This window comes from Coenobita brevimanus, chromosome 97 (genome assembly GCF_032717465.1).
Source record: "Coenobita brevimanus isolate Jiangsu-jjx chromosome 97, ASM3271746v2, whole genome shotgun sequence".
Taxonomy (NCBI): domain Eukaryota; kingdom Metazoa; phylum Arthropoda; class Malacostraca; order Decapoda; family Coenobitidae; genus Coenobita; species Coenobita brevimanus.
The window spans coordinates 31,619,080-31,639,669 of NC_137050.1; positions in this window are offsets into that span (position 1 = coordinate 31,619,080).

Sequence of the window (20,590 nt, forward strand, 5' to 3'; positions counted from 1 at the left end):
TTGGGAGCTTGTTAATACAAGTTCCACCCCAATTCTGGCGAGCGTTCCCTTTGCTGGAGTGTAGTGTGCTTTTCCTGCATGCTGCCGGGAGGTCTGGCTGCAGAGAAGAGGGGTGTCAGGGTGCGAGGGACATAGGACGCTCTCGCCTGGAAGGTATGACAGGTGAGCCAGCCTCCCTGTCATCTCCTAGTGGGGTGAGTATCGCCTCCCCGTACTCTCATCCTGGAGTGGTGGTGTCTGGTTCACCCCGCCGCGCGGGTATTTCACATTCATTCATCATCCAATCCTACTTTGCCCCATGAGGAGCGTAGAAGCCTGGGGCTTGGCAAGTTGGTCCTGACATTCAAGTTGAGTGACCAGCCTCACTCATCCTTGAGCGGCATTAGGTAAGCAATACACCCCAACCACTGCTTGGATATAAACGTTCACCGGCCCAGTCCGATTGGAGCACCGTAATTACCCACTACACCAGGAGCCAAAATTTAGTTTTATGGTTACCACCCAGTGTAGTAAGTGGATTCCTGGTGTACAGGAAACCATTTGGCTTGTCACTCAGTGTATAGTCACCCACAAGCAAAAGGAAGAGGAAAGAATGAAGGAAAGAAAAACACAAGAGGGAGTGTAAAGTCACCTGTAGGCAGAAGGACGAGGAAAGAATGAAGGAAAGAAAGACAGAAGAGGATGGAAGAAAAAAAGAATGGAAGAAAGGGCAGACACTCGAGAGCAGCACTACATCGAGTGAGTGGATGGTGAGCGCCCCCACCTACTACATCTTACGTGTTGATTTCGGCAGGCGATATTCATGAGCCTCTTGTACTGATCGGGCTAAACCAGTACAGTACTGCACTTTGCCAACTTTACGATCCCCCTCTCTCTCTGTACACACACACACACACACACACACACACACACACACACACACACACACACACACACACAGTGGTAACGTTCTCGCATGCCGACTGGTGGACGGGAGTCCGCGCCTCGCTCAGGTTGCGAAAAGTTTAACTGATGAAGTGGGTGGTTACTGTCCCCCTTGAGCAAGGGGACGGGTGTGTGTGTGAAGGTCACAGCCTTGCCCTTAGATCGGACTATACGAGCTCTCAGCTCCCTTCCGTGAGGGTAAAAAGCTGACTATCACGACCATCAAGTGATCCTGACCGACCCAGTGAATTACACACACACACACACACACACACACACACATATATATATATATATATATATATATATATATATATATATATATATATGTGTGTGTGTGTGTGTGTGTGTGTGTGTGTGTGTGTTACGTTAGGTGTTTAAGGGTTGGCTTTCTGTCACTTGAACGCCTATTCTGCAGCTGAGTTCCCTTTCTAGACCGGAGCTTAGGAAACTAAGAGACACAGGGCACAAAAACTCAGGGAAACAACCTTACACGTATATTGGTAAATTCTAAATATGGAACAGATAGATGTCACAAACAGGAATCTAGGCAATTATATAACATGTACCGAGATCGGGAGTAGCAGTATCTCGCAGGATACTGTTACAAAAGTGAATAGTACAATGAACAGCACTTAAGGTGTTGGGCAGGGGAATCGGTCATTGTCACTTTGAGGGAAATTTACACTGTGGTTGGAATAGGCAACTTGGCTATAGGTTTTATGTCGCGGGAGAATTATATTACTAGAGCCGAGATACACATTCACCCAGGTCACTGCAATCACTGCTCGGCTTCTCTCACCCTGTCACTGTTTCACTGATGGTTTATACTTCTGGTACTGTAACACTGATAGAATTTGAGCTTAGTTTCCCTCTGGTATTTTAACACACTGCCCGATGCCTAGGTCACTGTTTCACTGTCATTGTACTTCCACTGTCATTCACTTCTGGGATTGGGTAGGGTGGCGGCGTTAGCGGAGGGCGGTGGGAGAGCTCACAGCCCAGCTCCTGAAGGGGGCTGAGCTCCCCCAGGGGCCTCTGTGTCCTGCGGCCACAGGATCACTCGTAGGGGCGTCTTCTCTCGTCCGGGGCTGCGTGCGGCGAAATGGCCCCACACTGTCAGGGTTGGGAACCAGTGTCCGGCCCTCAGGACTGGGACCGAAGAGTTCCCTGAAGCACTCACTCAGGTGCCTGATGGAGGATGAGTGTCATCTGCATCAGGGTGGGGAGAGGTCTCGCCCGGATGTCCTGGGGGTGGCCCTGGGGGCCCATCAGCTGCGGTCTCCTGCTGTTGGAGATGCCGTCAGGGGTGGGCTGCGGCGTCAGCCTCCGTGAGAGTCCGTCAGGTAGGGTCCCTCTGGAGCCAGCTGGGCGAGAATAACCCTGGGGATAGCACAAGGCCTCTCCACGGATCCTCAAGGCTGAGGCCTTCCTCCTGAAGGTTGCCTCGCTGGTGGTGGCCAGTAAGGTTGTCTGTGCCCCCGCCAGTCGGCAGGTCTGATGGCAGAATGCCCTCTCGTAGTGGAGTCACAGGGGGCGAGGGGCTTTGGTGCTCCTCCCCAGCGCAGCTGCTGGCCATTGCTGGGTTCCCGTGGGCAACAAAATGAGGGCGGCCACTGGCCGTCGCCTGGGCACGACTCTCTGACGGGGATGCAGGCAAAGTGCGGCTACCGGCTGTCGCCTGAGCCCCATATGGAGGACGACATGCCGACGAGGAGCGGCTGCAGGCCATCTCCTGCCGACAGGTGTGGCTACTGGCCATCGCCTGTGTCCTGTCCTCTAAGGCAACTACAGGAGGAGTGGGGACGTACCCTTCTCTCCCCAATGTGGCTACCAGCCGTCGCTGATTCCTGTAGGGGAGTATAGCAGCACCTGACGGGGGAGCGGCTACTGGCCGTCTCCTGCCGTGTGGCCCAGCTACAGGCCATGGCCTTTTAAGGGTGTGACTACCAGCCATCACCTGAGTCTGGCTGCAGGCCGTGGCTCTTAGTGGGGAGTGGCTACTGGCCGTCTCCTGCAGGGCAGAGCAGCTGCAGACCATCTCTGGGAAGCCTTCCAAGCAGCTACCGGTCATCTCCTGAAGGTCTGAGCGGCTACTGGCCATCTCCTGCAGGGCAGAGTGGCTGCAGGCCGTCTCTGGGAAGCCTTCCGAGTTGCAACCGGCCATCTCCCGAAGGCCTGAGCGGCTACTGGCCGTCTCACAAAGCGCGCGGCTGCTGGCCATCGCTGGGATGCTGCTTGGAGCCAAGGAAGTAGCTCCATCCCGACCCTGTCAAGGGTCAGCTTGCCTGCAAGGTAGTCTCCATTTCCTGCTGTAGCGGCGGTGGGCGAGTACCAGGTCATAGGGGCACGCGGCCCAGGCGGACTTACATCCCTGTCGCCCAGGGTCGGGTTGCGCTCTGTCTGCCCCTCCATAGGCTCCTCCCGGGGGTGTTGTGCTGCCCTCGGTGACTATTACTGGCATTTTATATAAATATATATTATATTATAATATATATATATATATATATATATATATATATATATATATACAGTAGGCTCGCACAGTGCGCGAAAGATTGGGCGGTCCACGACCTCGCACACTGGGAATTCGCGTACTGGGAATACATAATATTATGGGAATAATTACATATGGGCGGTACCCCTTCATACCTAGACATTTTTTGGCCCTTAGAGACATAATAAAGGTCATATTTTTCAGACACTGTACTACAGATATAGCTACAATAACAAAAATATGGGTAGTCACCTTAACAACAGTAGACAACAGGCCTGATGGATTTAAATAACAAGAGTTCTGAGGCGCGGCAACGCACTTACAGCGCCCCTGCCACCACCCCAGTCGCACCACGCTTGTTTAACGGTTGCCAATGTTGTATTATTCCAGGCTTTGACGAAGAAATTTGCGGCCTGTTGAATGTTACATTTCTTCCAGAATGCAGCAGCAGTCATTATGGTGGGGGTTGCAGGTATGCCAGGTGAAGCAGGTGAGTCAGGTGGGGCTGTGAAGGTGGAGAGGAAGGCGTCTGGTGAGTCGGATGGGGCAGTGGAGGACGGCAGTGGGCGAGTCAGCGGAGGTGGTGAGGGGAGGATCCTCCCTCTCCTCCTCGCTACTGCTCACATTTTCGGCAATTTCCTTCATCTCTTCTTGCTTGTTTGTTTCATTCCTCATCTTGTTATGGATGTATTGGCAGTATAACAACTTGGTATTCACGAAATAAACATCATTATTATAGAAACTGGGTATCTATTTTAACTTACTGTTATTGCCGAAAATGTTATCATTGAAGCTGTTATTGGCGATATTGTAGACTCCTCTTGAGCACCTTCCCCATGAGCCTCTAGGTCACTATTGGCGTGTTGTGTGTGGGGGGGTCGCGTACTGATGGAAAATGGTGTTTTTAAGCCACTTCTTGCCTCTAGCTCGTGTTTTGTGGGGTAAACTCGCGCATTCAAGGTTTTTCGTTACGATTTTTGGTCACTCGCACACAATACGATTCGCGCACTGTGATGTCACGCACTGGGCGAGCCTACTGTGTATATATATATATATATACACAATAATCCCTATACTATCCAGACACCCACTTTCCGGACACCCCACTTACTGGACATTGTGGACCTGGACCTTCTGGTCCCAAAAATGGCCAAAAGAAAAAATCCCCCCCAAACAAGATTTTTTTTCTCTCATGTAATTTGAAATTGCCATGCAGCACTGAACAGCTGTTTACACCATGGACCCTTCACCCCTTCCTTCCTCCCCTTGCCCTGTCAGGGTTGCCATTTGGTATTTTTCATTACCAAATGTGGGCCAATTTGGTAAAGAAAAACTCGTTTGGTAATGAATCAGAATAATGCATTACCAAATGGATTTTTCACATGTATGAGGATACACAGGATGGAGATGGTGGATTGTCCGCTCTCTCTGATTAATTTGCTAGCCTATATAGAGTGAAAATAATCAACATGCTGTTAATTACAAGGAGAGTGATTACATGTATTTCCACTTGTATATATAATTATTGAAGAATAAATGCTAGCTTTATAAGTTTGGTAATGAAAAGTTAAATTTGGTAATGAAAATTGAGGAGTTTGGTAATGTGGCCGTTGCGATCTAGCAACTCTGTTTTCCCGTCACCAACACTCCAACAATTACTGCTTAACTTCGATTGCGAGTGGATGCTTATCGCTGTGGATGCCACACGTGGTCGTTTTTTTGTGAATAAACTGCAATACCTCGCCAGTAGACCACACGGGAATTTACAGTGCTGTGCTGTGTTAAGAAATTAGAATTGAGAGTGCAAAGGATTAAGTGTGGAGTGCAAACTGACAGTTGAAACTGGCGTGGTGCAATTAACAATGTGCAGTGTTAAACAATTATAACTCACAGTGCAAAGAATTACTGTAAGTGGAGTTGTTGTTATATTCGCCCTGCACTTGTTGGGGCACAGGCAAACAGAGAGCCTGTCAGGGAAGAAGCGGGAAAAAAAGCTCTCCAATGAGAGCGTAGTGGGGACAGCAAACTGGCGAATGAAAGGCGGCAGAGGCAGGGGAAGGTGCGATGGTTAGTGGTGAGATCGGCTGCCCGATCATCGACGAGGCAGGGCGGCGCTTGGTGGTGGATGGTGAGGCCGGCAGCATGATGGTCTAAACGAGGGCAGGGCGAGACGGGAGCCGGGTAGACAGCGCGGCACCGATGGAGGAGGCTCTGACAAGCTCAGGTGGAAGCCGCCCCGATGCTGCCCTCGACCCCCAAGCCCGTGATGCACAATACTGGATTACTGTACGTGCTTCAAGAGCATTTTCACCACTGCCAAAGCCTTAAGAAGGTGGTCACAGACGTGCTGTAAGTACCCTGGCTGAGGTACAGTCACTTCTAATTCCTCATTCTTTGGTTCCTTGTCATTTAATTAATGCTTTATGTCCATTATTGGTGTGAATAGGATCTTAAATAGGTTTAAATAGGTGCTATGCATGTCCAGTAGGCAGTTATTTAGGTGGCTTTCAAAGTTAGGCTGGGTTAGGGTCCTTAAATACCAGTCCAGCAGGCAGGTGCCCACTTTCCGGATGGGACCACTTTCCGGACATGCCTTTGGCTCTATTACATCGGATAGTGGAGGGATTATTGTATATATATATATATATATATATATATATATATATATATATATATATATATATATATACACAAAGTGAATGTGAAAATACATAAATTTAGAATGGAACCCCAACTATCATCATAGTTTTACCTGTGGCTGCAATACATACACCAGGTTGCATTTCCCTACTACAAGTACTTCACGCATCCAACCATTCTACACCAAAATGGACTATGTATCCACATCAGCTGTTGACGGTATCTGAAAGTAGCCATCTGACACAAATCTGAGTCATGCTGCGCTGCCAAGGTTATTGTGCTTACTTCGGCTTCCAGTCAAGTTGGAGAACTTCCAAGTGATGAACTAACTAACAGTGATGCATAAGTAGTGTATATAATGAAACCAATATCACAAACAGTAAACGTAAGCATCATCATCAACATCATCATCATTGTTAAGCTAGGTGTTTAAGGGTTCCCATCCCTTGAACGCCTATTATGCGGTTGTGTTTCCTTTCTAGACCAGAGCTTAGGAGACGAAGGGAGACACAGGGCACAAAAACTCAGGGCAACAACCTTACATGTATATTGGTAAATTCTAGATGTGGAACAGGTAGACATCACAAAACAGGAATCTAGACAATTATATGACATGTACTGAAATCAGGGGTAGTAGTATCTCACAGGATACTGTTTGGACAATAGCTCAGGATAAAAGTGAACAGCACAACAAAACCACTATAGGTATTGGGCAGGGGAATCGGTCACTTACTTTGAGGGAAATCTACACTGTGATTAAAATGGGCAGCTAGCCTATAGGTATTGTGTCGCGGAAGAATTTTATTAATAGAGCCAAGATACACATTCACGAAGGTCACTGTAATCACTGCTCGGCTTCTCTCACTCTGTCACTGTTTCACTGTTGGTCTACATTTCCGTCACAATAGCACTGATAGATCTTGGACTTAGTTTCCCTCTAATATCATAACACACCGCCCAATGTCTAGGTCACTGTTTCACTGTCACTGCACTTCCATTGTCACACTGTCGGGACTGGGTAGGGTGGCAGCATTGGCAGAGGGCGGCGGGAGAGCTCACAGCCCAGCTCCTGATGGGGGCTGAGCTCCACCAGGGGCCTCTGTGCCCTGCGGCCACGGGATCACTCGTAGGGGTGTCCTCTGTCATCCGGGGCTGAGTGCGGCGAAGGGCCCCTCACTGTCGGGGCTGGGAACTGGGGTCCAGCCCTCGGGACTGGGTCCGAAGAATTTTCTGAAGCGCTCACTCAGGTGCCTGATGGAGGACGAGGGTTGTCTGTGTCGGGGTGGGGACAGGCCTTGTCCGGGGATCCTGGGGGTGGCCTCAGGGGCCCGTCGGCTGCGGTCTCCTGCCATCAGGAACGCCGTCAGGAGTGGGCTGCAGCATTGGCCTACGTCGGAGTCCATCAGGTAGGGTCCCTCTGGAGCCAGCTGGGTGAAGAATAACCCTGGGGATAGCACAGGGCCTCTCCACGGATCCTCGGGGCTGAGGCTTTCCTCCTGAAGGTTGCCTTGCTAGTGGTGGACAGTAGGGTCGTCTGCGTCCCCGCCAGTCGGCAGGTCTGATAGCAGAAAGCCCTCTTGTAGTGGAGTCACAGGGAGCAAGGGGCTTTGGTGCTCCTCCCCGGCGCAGCTGCCAGCCGTCACTGGGTTGCCATGGGCAACAAAACAAGGGCGGCTGCTGGCTGTCCCTTCGTCGTAGGCGCGGCTACCGGCCGTCACCTGGGCCCGACTCCCTGACGGGGATGCACGTGAAGTGCGGCTATGGGCTGTTGCCAAAGTCCCGTATGGAGGACGACATACCGACGAGAAGCGGCTACCGGCCGTCACCTATGTCTTGTCCTCTGAGGCAACTACAGGAGGAGAGGGGACGTACCCTTCTCTCCCCAGCGCGGCTACCAGCTGTTGCTGGTTCCTGTAGGAGGGTATAGCAGCACCTGATGGGGGAGCAGCTACCAGCTGTCTCCTGCCACGTGGCCCAGCTACAGGCCGTGGCCTTTTCAGGGCGCGGCTACTGGCCGTGGCTCTTAGGGGGGAGCAGCTACTGGCCATCTCCTGCAGGGCAGAGCAGCTGCAGGCCGTCTCTGGGAAGCCTTCCGAGTGGATACCAGCCGTCTCCTGAAGGTCTGAGTGGCTACTGGCTGTCTCACAAAGGGTGCGGCTGCTAGCCGTCGCTGGGGTGCTGCTTGGAGGTAAGGAAGTAGCTCCACCCCAATCCTGTCAAGGGTCAGCTTGCCCGCAAGGTAGTCTCCGTTTCCTGCTTTGGTGGCAGCAGGCGAGTTCCGGGTCATAGGGGCGCATGGCCTGGGCTGACTTACATCCCTGTCGCCCGGAGTCGGGCTGCACTCTGTCCGTCCCTCCATAGGCTCCTCCTGGGGGTGTTGTGATGCCCTAGGTGACTATTCCCAGCATTTTAATCATCCAATCCTACGTTGTCTCATGAGGAGTTTAGGTGCCTGGGGCTAGGCAAGTTGGTCCTGACATTTAAGATGACAGTGACCAACCTCACTCATCCCTGAGTGGCATTACATGAGCAATAAAACCCAACCACCCCTTGGATATAAACTTTCACCGGCTCAATCCGATTGGAGGGCAATAATTACCCACTAAACCACCAGTGCCAAAATTTGGTTATATGGTTACCACACAGCACTGTAAATGGTTTCCTGGTGTACAGGAAACCATTTGGCTTGTCACTCATTGTAGAGTCACCCACAGGCAGAAGGAAGAGGAAAGAATGAAGGAAAGAAAGACAGAGGAGGGAATGCAAAGGCACCCATAGGCAGGACAAGATATGAATGAAGGAAAAGAAGGGAGGGCTAGACGTAAATAATGAAATCAACTAATGTAGGGAAAATAATGTAAGAAATGTGTGATTTACTGTAACTAATGTGACTATGGACAGTACAAGTGTTTACTGTGCCTTATGCGAGTGCTTATAGTGCCTTATACCAGTAAAAAAAAAAAATCAGTGTGAAAATACGTAACATTAGCACAGAACCCCAACTTCCCATCATCACAGTTTCGACTATGGCCGCATCATGTAAACCAGGTTGCATTTCCTTATTAGAAGTACTCCATGCATCCACTCAACACCAAAATGGGCTATCTGTCCACATCAGCTGCTGAAGGTACGGGTATACTCTGGTTTAATGATGCAGTTGGTTAAGTAAAAACCCATCCCTAGACTGGGTATCGAATCTCGGGGTTGATTTAACATGTAAAGTATTGGGATGCATTTCTGAGCCTTGGGTTTCCCTCTCAACCAAGCCCTAAACTCACCCAAATGGGTCCAAAAACAAATTTAAAGCCAATCTAAATCGCCTAATAGCTGTAAAAGAAGCTAACCCCAGCCTAACACATGTAAATAACTCATTAAAACCAACAAATAAAATCTAAAAATCATCAAATATAGGTCCGGAAAAACTCAAGCTTAGTAAATTGTACCCCAAAATGACAATGTTCACCCCACCTATGGGTAAAACTCATTAATCTATGTCTAAAAACAGTTTATAAATCAACCTCAACACACAATTTAAGTCTATCATCAAAATCAGTAAAAAAAAAAAAAATCAAAACCCGTTGTTAAACCGGGGATTGGACATTGTTAGGCGGGGTATGGTGCTATTTCTACCCCATCGCTAAGCCTGGGCATTGCATCTATGGGTATTGTATATCAAGGTATACCTGTATCTGGGGGGGGGGGGGAATCTGATGCAAATCTGGAGTGTGCTGGACCAAAAAACCTGCTCTCAGGTGGAAAACAGCTGAGGAGAGCACTTTTACTATCACTAGGCTTATTTTAAACACTTCCCAGGTCTATTCATGTTATTCCATCCATCCATCCATCATTCAATCCTCCATTACCCTATGAGGAGCATAGGAGCCCGGGGCTAGGCAACTTGGTCCTGACATTTAAGATGACAGTGAAAAGTGAATCCATCCATCCTATTGATGTTATTAAAGAAAAGAAAAAAGTCGAAAATGGCCAGCACTGGGGGACAAAAAAGCCGAGAAAGGCTCCAGCATGGAACGGGTTAAGATGAGAGTGACCAGCCTCACTCATCCCTGAGTGGCATTACGCAAGTAATAAACCCCAACCATCCCTTGGATATGAACCTACAAAGGAGCAATCTGACTGGAGTGCCTTAATTACCCACTAAACCACCCGGTGCCATAATTTGGTTATATGGTTACCACCCAGCATAGTAAATGGTTTCCTAGTGGAAACCATTTGTTTGTCACTCAGTGCAGAGTCACCCATTGGCAGAAGGAATAGGAAGGAGTGAAGGAATGAAAGACAGGAGAGTGTAAAGTCACCTGTAGGCCAATGGAAGAGGAAAGAATGAAGAAAAGAAGGAAAAAAGAGGAAGGAAGGAAGAGAGGAAAGGACAGACACCCAAAGCACACTACATCGAGTGAGTGGATAGTGGGCACCCCCACCTAAGAGTGAGTGGATAGTGGGCACCCCCACCTAACACCAAAAAGAAGAAATGAACAATAAACTTGCATTCCTGACCCACTTCCTGAGAGATGTTTACCTAAGCTAGGGCAGGTGATTTTGACCTCTATCCATCTGGCAGAAAAATGATGTTCCTCTCTCTCCACCCACTAGCCTCACCTCAAGCCATCTCAAGTCTCTCTGTGGTATGTTTCTTCCTAACTGTGCCCTTTTCATCACTTCCTAGTAACCTAATCATGCCTATGTGTGTTTCTGGTACTTACAATAACAATAAAGTATGCATGTATTATGTGGATATATGTTGATGTAAAGGGGAAAATTTTAGTTTATGAGTGGGATGTCTGGTACCAATTTGGATAAATCTCATACGTTCTGTGCTTTTGTAATGACACAATTTTATCACGTGGGGCACTCACCATCCACTCACTTGATGTAGTGCTGCTCTCAGGTGTTGACCCTTTCCTCTCCTCCATCCCTCCTTCCTTCCATCCTCTTATTTCTTTCCCTCAGTCTTTCCTCGTCCTTTTGCCTATGGGTGACTTTACATTCCTCTTCTGTCTTTCATTCCTTCATTCTTCCCTCTTCCTTCAGCCTGTGGGTGACTCTACACTGAGTGACAAGCAAAATGGCTTCCTGTACACCAGAAAACCATTTACTATGCTGGGTGGTAACCATATAACCAAAGTTTGGCGCCTGGTGGTTTAGTGGGTAATTATTGGGTTCCAATCGGATTGAGTCGGTGAAGGTTTATATCCAAGGGGTGGTTGGGGTTTATTGCTCACATAATGCCACTCAGGGATGAGTGAGGCTGGTCACTCTCATCTATGTCAGGACCATCTGCCTAGCCCAGGGCTCCTACGTTCCTCATGGGGCAACGCAGGATTGGATGATGGATGGATGGATGGGCGAGGCTCGCTACCAATTATGCATAATAATCAGGAGATCATTGTACATAATCTTTTTCATTCCAAGTCTAAACATGCATCTTTGATCATTAATATACATACATTTGACATAAATGACAATGATACTTTCAACCACAACAAATAACAATAAAACATAATCAGCTCATATACATGTACAGATAACTGCAGTACTGTAAATACTATACCAGAAACATAGTGCTCAGAATATCTCCAAACTACTGTACTAGAGTAATTTTAACAAAGTAACACTTGCAAAACTACAGGCAAGGACTGACTTCTTTTAACATTACAGTTGGTGCTCAAGACATGGTAGGTGACTTGGTTCAGCAATTACGTTTTTTGATGTCAGAATATTTGGACATATTTTAAAAATCTGAGACCATAGTCATGTGTGGTAAGTCTCATACAGTGTAAGGATGAGGGTTAATCGGAACACAGAGAATAGTGTGGACTTCAGCTGCAATGCCAGAGACAAAATAGCATATTTTTATATAATGTATTTTAATGACACATGCCAATTCCATATTCGCACATCTCAGACATAATGCATAATGAATAATAAATATGGTTGGGGTTATAAAAGAGATACAAGGCAGGAGAATGAATGTTGGAGCAACCCTAGTGAGATAGGGCAGTGTTTGGAAACTCCCTGTAGTGAGTGAGGGCAGTGTTTGGAAACTCCCTGTACTGTTGTTTGCTGATGATATTGTGTTGTTAAGTGAAGACGAAGGGGAGCTGCAAAGCTTGGTGAATGAGTTTGGGAGAGTGTGTAAGAAACAGAATCTAAAGGTGAATGCAGGGAAAAGTAAAGTTATGATCTTCGAGAGAAGTGAAGTCAGTGAATATACAGTGAGGTTGGATGAGGATGAAATGGAAAATGTGAGTGCATTAAGGTACTTGGGTAGTGTGATGAGTAAGGATGGAAGTTTAGAGGGTGAAGTGCTAGAAAGGGTACAATAGGGAAGAAAGGTTGCTGGTTCTTTAAAAACAGTGACAAGAAACAGGGGAGTGAGCATGGAAGTGAAAAAGCTACTACATGACAGTCCTGTGATACCAACTTTAAAGTATGGAAGTGAAGCTTGGACCTTGTTGGAGGGACAGAAGTCAAGAGTGAAAGCAGTGGAAATGAGTTATTTAAGAGGAGCATGTGGAGTCACATGGAGAGACAGACTGAAAAATGAGGAAGTGAAGGAGCGTTGTGGTGTGGATGTGGATGTGATAGGATGCATTAGGAGAAACATATTGAGGGGGTTTGGCCATATGGAGAGGATGGAGAGTGAGAGACTTTAGAAGAATGTATGTGAGTGAGGTGAAGGGGGGGAGAGGGAGGGGGAGGCCAAGGATGAGATGGAGGGATGGAGTGGAGAGGTATATGAGAGAGGGGGGGGGGTGAGCTGGAAGCAGGGGAATTAAATGGCGGGGAACAGGGCGACATGGAGGCGGTTTGTTTGTGGCCACCCCTTACAGGATTAAATCATCTGACAATAGATAGATAGATAGATATATGAATACCAGGTTCCAACTGCATAATACAGTACTACATGTCTCCCTCACTTACTGGAAATAACAAAATGAATGTCAAACCTTTACCTAATCATATAAGAAGAAAAACTGTCAGGCCTGGTTAGGTCGGGAGTTTTTGTTTTTTAGTTGATATTTTAAAATAAAGTGTCTGGTGATTCCTTTTCTATTTTTCAATATACTTTGCCAGTCTTGATAAATGCTAACTGAAGAAACCCAGTGTACCAAAAAGCATTCTGGATCATCAATGTACACACACACAAGCTCGCCAGCTCAGTTGTAACACACTTAGCATCTGCTAAGGGGGTTCGCGCCTTGCTCAGGATGTGAAAAGATGCAATGATGAAGCGAGGGGTCACCGTTCTTGAGCAAGAGGATGAGTGTGTGCGTGCATAATGGTCACGGCTTTATCCTTAGATCGGACTATATGAACTCTCAGCTCTCTTCCGGGAGGGTAAAATGTTTATGATCACAACCATCATGTGATCCTGACCGCCCTGGTGAATTACACACACACACACACACACACACACACACCAGTAAGGTTAGACTCACCGTTTACCAAAGAACCCGATGTAACAGAATCACTGAAATATTTCTGTCCTATAAGAAAAAGTGATCATGTGGTCATTGAGTTCCAGATGATAATAGGGAACGTCAAGCCAAGAGACGAGCTTTATAGGTAGGGAAGATACATCTTTAGGAAAACAAACTTTACAGGATTGAGAAAATTTTTAAAAAATGCGGATTGGAGAAAATTCAGAGAAACAAGAGAGATACAGAGGAAGTGGGATAGCTTTCTAGACCTCTATAATTTGGGAGTGGAAAAATCTGTGCCAAGAATAAGGGGGAAAGAAAACAGGAAAAAGGAGTGGTTTAACAGAAGGTGCATGATAGCAAAAAAGAGAGCGATAAGGTGTGAAACAACTGGAGAAAGACAGGTAACAACAGAACAAAGGAAGATTATAAATGAACTACAAATGAATACACAAGAATACGTAGAGAAGAAGAAAGGAATTTTGAAAAAGGTATAATAGACAAATGCAAGGATGAACCCAAACTGTTTTATAGATTTGTTAGTGGCAAACTCAAACAAAAGGAAGGAATCACCAAACTGAAAGTAAAAGGAGAGGTCTATAAAGATGCAGCAGTGCAAGCTGAAATAATGAACAAATGTTTCCAATCGGTTATCACTAATGAAAAGGAGTTTGTGGAAGGGGAGGGAGTGATTAGAAATGTACCTGTGATAAAAGATATAAAAGTGGAGGTACAGGTAGTGTATAAAATACTGGAAACTCAAGATGTAAGGAAAGCCCCAGGCCCTGATGGAATTTCCAATTGGGTACTGAAGGAATGCAGAGAACAACTGGCGGATAAAATTCACAGTTTAATTGTGTGTTCTCTGGAAGAGGGGAAAGTGCCACAAGAATGGAAGAGGGCAAATGTGGTACCCCTGAATTATAAGCCGGTGTCTCTAACCAGCATGGTCGCAAACTTAAGTGAAAGAATCCTGAAACACAGATGGATAAAATATCTAGAAGAACATTTTGGTTGAATGTCAGTTGGGATTCAGAAGTAGAAGGTCATGTGTTTCCAACTTGTTGAGCTTTTACTCAAGAGCAATTGACGTGATACAGGAGAGAGATGGTTGGGTGGATTGTGTGTACTTAAACTTACAGAAGGCCTTTGACAAGGTACCTCATAAGAGACTAATGTGGGAACTAGAGTATATAGGAGGACTGAAGGGGAAACTCCTGGAATGGAAGAGAGACTTTTTGAGAGACAGACAAATGAGGACAGTAATAAAGGACAGGATGTCTGGATGGAGGGAAGTAATAAGTGGAGCCCCTCAAGGCTCGGTGTTGGCGCCAGTAATGTTCCTGATTTATGTAAATGATATGGTAGATGGAGTGAACAGTTATGCAAATCTGTTTGCTGATGATGTAAAGATCTTGAGGAAGGTAAAGGTTGAGGAGGATTGTAAAATGCTGCAGGAGGATCTGGATAGGATACGTGCTTGAAGCCTGAAATTTAACGTAAAGAAATGTAAAATATTGGAAATGGGTAAAAATACCAGGAGGCCATCACTGAATTATTTGATGGGTAATGAATTAATCACAAAAACAAGGGAAGAGAAAGATTTGGGAGTGCTGGTCCAGGATAGTTTGTCACCTGAAAAACATATTAACAAGATAGTTAGAGAGACGTATAAACTCTTGATTAACATAAGAGTAGCAATTCATTATATGGATGAGGAGATGATGAAAAATTTGATAGTGGCCATGACCCGCCCCAGGTTAGAATATGCAGCGGTAGTGTGGTCCTCACACAAAAAGAAAGATATAAACAAGATTGAGAGAATACAAAGAACAGCAACCAAGATAGTCCCCAGTCTGGCAGATCTGTCATAGAGAGAGAGGCTGGAAAAGCTGGATTTGCGTTCCTTACAGGAAAGGAGAAAGAGGGGAGACATGATTGCAGTGCTCAGGACCATGACAGGAGTAGATAAAATTCACCGAGAAGATCTGCTTGTATGGGATAAGAGAACAACAAGAGGACACAGAATGAAATTGAAGAAGTCAAGCTGCTTGAAGGATATCAAGAAATATAGTTTTCCTTATGGAAGTATAGACCTGTGGAATAGCCTGGACTAATAGATTGTCTAGTCTTAAAACTTAAACAAGTTTAAAGCTAAATTTGACTTCCTGAGAAACAGCGACAGGAACCCACGAGCATAGGACATTTCATGTATATCACAATTAGGTGTATTGGAGTGGCCCTGGTGAGAGAGGATAGTGTTTGGAAACTCCCTGTACTGTTGTTTGCAGATGATACTGTGTTGTTGAGTGATGACGAAGGGGAGCTGCAAGGTTTGGTGGATGAGTTTGGGAGTGTAAGAAACAGAATCGAAAGGTGAATGTAGGGAAGAGTAAAGTGATGGTCTTTGAGAGAGGTGAAGTCAGTGAATGTACAGCGAGGTTGGATGGCGAGGAATTGGAAAATGTGAGTACGTTTAAGTACTTGGGTAGTGTGATGAGTAAGGATGGAGGTTTGGAAGATGAAGTGCTTGAAAGGGTACAGCAGGGAAGAAAGGTTGCTGGTTCTTTGAAAGCAGTGATAAGAAACAGGGAAGTGAGCATGGAAGTGAAAACGTTACTACATGACAGTATTGTGATACCAACTCAAACGTATGGAAGTGAAGCTTGGACGTTGTTGAAAAGACACAGGTCAAGAGTGAGAGCAGTGGAAATGAGTTATTTAAGAGGAGCCTGTGGAGTCACATGGAGAGACAAGATGACGAATGAGGATATAAAGGAGCTTTGTGGTGTGGATGTGATAGGAAGCGTTATGAGGAACACACTGAAGTGGTTTGGCCATGTGGAGAGGATGGAGGGTGAAAGACTGACGAAGAGAGTGTATGTGAGTGAGGTGGAGGGGGGAAGAGGGAGAGGGGGAGGCCGAGGATGAGATGGAGGGATGGGGTGGAGAGGTATATGAGAGAGGGGGGTGTGAGTTGGGAGCAGGGCAGTGAAATGACGGGGGACAGGGCGATGTGGTGGCGTTTTGTTTGTGGCCACCCCAAACGGGATTGAGGCGTCTGGCAATAGATAGATAGATAGGTAAATACATAAATATTTGGAACGACTTAGACGAAGAGGTATTGCAGGCGAAAAACATTCACGTGTGTAAAAGTAGACTAGATAAATGTGGATATGGAGACAGGACAATACGAGCATTGCTCAATTCCAGTATACCTCAAATAGGTAAATACACACACACACACACACACACACACACACACAGGTCACGGAAAGAGATGGAGCTCTTTGTGGATCATAAGGAATAATCGCCCCATCAGCGACGAAAAGGAGACCAGCCTGTTGTGGTTATGTGAATGAATTTGTGAGTGGTGGTCCTGTTGGATATTAGTAAAAAAAAAGAAAAAAAAAAAAAAAAAAAAAAAAAAAAAAAGTTTCGGTCATAAAAAAAGTACAAGACGCAGTGGAAGTACAAAGTTGCCGTATGGTTGCATCATGGCGGAAAGGGATAGTTCACTGTTTACATCTGGTGGCGGTGAATTTGTAGGCTTCTCTGATGAAGATAAGGGTGAAGGAAGTACTACAGTAAACCAAATAAGAGTAGCAGGAGTGGAAAAATGGGAGAAATGGAGTTCCCCCGAGCTAAGCCCTGTATTGGACTATATAGCCCCGCTAGGGTTACAGGAGCGAGCTACCACTCCTGGCATGGCAGCCCGGGCGAGGCTCGAACTCGCAATCCCCCGATTACGAGTCCAGCGCGCTACCACTGTGCTACCGTGCCCCCCAGCAGGAGTGGAGAAAATGACGGAATATCCAGGAGTTAAAAAAGGTCTATCTAACTATCTATTGCCAGATGCCTTAATCCCGTAAGGGGTGGTCACAAACAAGTCACCTCCATGTCGCCCTGTCCCCCGCCATTTCATTGCCCTGCTGCCAGTTCACATCCCTCTCTCATATAACTCTCCACTCCATCCCTACATCTCATCCTTGGCCTCCCCCTCCCTCTCCCCCCCTCCACCTCACACACATACACTCTCCTCGACAGTCTCTCACTCTACATCCTCTCCACATGGCCAAAAAATGTATGGTCAATAATTAGAGAGTTGCAGGAATGGACCTTAGAACAGGAGAAAGAGAACAAAGTAATGCACAGCAAGGTGGAATGTGTCTGCACATGCAGTGCTGAACAAGAAAGACAAGTTACAGAAACAAAAGTGAGTAATGAATCTGCCTCAAATGAAGTAAAACAGCTCAAGAGGGAAAATAACAGGTTGGAAGAAGAAAGGAAGAGGATGAAAAGTAAACTAGATGACCATGAGTCAAAATCAAGGATGCAATATAAACACATTAAGGAAATCAAGGAGGAACACAAGGGGTGGAAGAAAATTCAAGAGGAAGGAAATATAAATCTGAAAGTGATTATAAAGCAACAAAGCAAGGAAAAGGTGGAGAAGGAAGTGGTTACGGTTCTAAGAAGTAGAAAACCTTTAGTCAGGGATGTAGCAGACAAGAAAAAATGCATGATAAATTCAGGAGTAAAAGAAAACCGTGTGCCAGTAAGATAAAAAAGAGAAAGAGAAGACCTGAGAAGGGCTAAAGAGATAATATTAGTGGTTATGGAGGGTAACAATGAAGTTCAAGAAGAGACTGAGGAATTGTTTAGGCTAGGAAAGTACGAGGAAGGAGGGGCAAGGTCACTTAAAGTTTAAGTCTCAAGTAATGGTAAATGATATCATCAAGAGAAAATGGAAATTATCAAAGAGGAGTTCAAGAATGTTTGGATAAGGAGAGATGCTAATGAGGAAGAAAGAGCCAAAATAAAGGAGCAAGTAAAGGAAGCAAAAGCTAAAAACAAACAGAGAAGGGAGGAAGAGAAAACAGTGTTCTATTGGAGAGTTATGGATCAGAAATTGAGGAAATGGTACTGACGGTGAGAGGGAGAGAAGAGGGACTAAAAAACAACAACAAAAGTTTGAAATGGCATATACTAATATTGATGGTTTAATATTGGCAAGGTTAGAAATCAATGATTTCTTGAGGGAACATGAACCAGATGTTATGTGCTTTGTAGAGACCAAACTAAGAGAGGAAATTGATATCCATATGGGAAATGGTAAATACAAACTGTAAAGAAGAGACAGAATAGAAAAAACAGGAGGAGGAGTGATGAAAGCTGTGAACAACAACATAAATGTAGATAATGTGGAAATGGGATTGGGTAGGGCTGAAGTGACTAATATGAAATTAGAAACCGGAATGAATGGCCAGCGAGACATCGCAGTAGTATATGTTCCCTCTACAATAACAGCATGGAATGACGATGAATACCAGATGTTGTCAGACACGGTTACATATCTACAGAAAGTGATTGAGAAAAACAACAACATAATTCTTATGGCTGATTTTAATTGTAAAGAGGTGAACTTGGAGGAATGGGACTCAGGAAACAGCTAAATACAGCAATGAATAATGTAATGACCCAGTGGGTCAAAGAATAGACAAGATTCAGAGGTGATGACACACCAGCAAGACTAGATTTACTGCTAACCAAAGAACCTGTTGTAACTGAATCTTTGAAATATCTGTGTCCTACAGGAGAATGTGATCATGTGGTCATTGAGTTCCAGATGATAAAAGGGAATGTGGTGCCAAGAGATAAGCTTTATAGGCAGGGAAGATACAACTTTGGGAAAGCAAACTTTACAGGATTGAGGAAATTTTTCAAAAATGCAGACTGGAGAAAATTCAGAGAAACAAGAAAGATACAGAGGAAGTGGGATATTTTTCTAGACCTCTATAATCTGGGAGTGGAAAAATATGTCCCAAGAGTAAGTGCGAAAGAAAATAGGAAAAAGGATTGGTTTCAGAGGTGTATGATAGCAAAAAAAAAAAAAAGAAAAAGAAAAAAAAAAAAGAAAGAAAGAAAAAAAAAACAGGGACATGGCATGAAGCAATTGGAGAAAGAGAGGTAATAATAGAACAAAGGAAGAATACAGATGAACTAGAAATGAATATACAAGAATACGCAGAGAGGAGGAAAAGAACTTTGAAAAAGGTATAACTGACAAATGTAAGGAAGAACCCATATTATTTTATAGATTTGCTCATGGCAAATTGAAACAAAAGGAAGGAATCACCAAAGTGAAAGTAGAAGGAGAAGTCTTTAAAGATGCAGCAATGCAAGCTGAAATACAGTAATGAACAAATGTTTCCAATTGGTTTTCACTAAAGAAAGATATTTTGTGGAGGGGGTGGGAGTGACTAGAAATGTAGTGATAAAAGATATAAAAGTGTAAGTGCAGGAAGTGTACAAACTACTGGAAACTCAAGATGTAAGGAAAGCCCCAGGACCGGATGGAATCTCTCATTGGGTACTGAAGGAATGCAGAGAACAACTGGTAGATAAAATTCACAGTTTAATTGTGTGTTCTCTAGAAGATGGGAATGGAAAAGGGCCAATGTGGTACCAATTTATAAAGGAAGAAACCCTGAATTATAGACCAGTGTCCCTGACCAGCATGGTCGGAAAACTGTGCAAGAGAATCCTGAAAGACAGATGGATAAAATATCTGAAGGAGATGAACATTTTGATTGAAAGTCAGTTTGGATTCAGAAGTGGAAGGTCGTGTGTTTCCAACTTGTTGAGCTTTTACTCAAAAGCGACTGAAGTGCTACAAAAGAGAAATGGTTGAGTGGATTGTGTACATTTAGATTTGGTGAAAGCCTTTGACAAGGTACCCCACAAGCAACTAATGTGGAAATTGGAACACATACGAGGACTGAAGGGAAACCTCCTGGAGTGGATGAGAGACTTCTTGACAGACAGACAAATGAGGACAGTAATAAAGGACAGAATGTCTGGACGGAAGGAAGTAACAAGTGGAGTCCCACAGGGCTCAGTGTTAGTGCCAATAATGTTTCTGATGTACATAAACGATATGGGACATTTTTTTTTTTTTTTTTTTTTTTTTTTTTTAATGCGAGGAAGAAGGAACCAAAGGCCATGAGCCCACAGTAACAGTTCCCTCCAAGAGAAAAACAAAATACAATAGAGAGCCAAATTCAAGATCCGATCATTTTGAGAT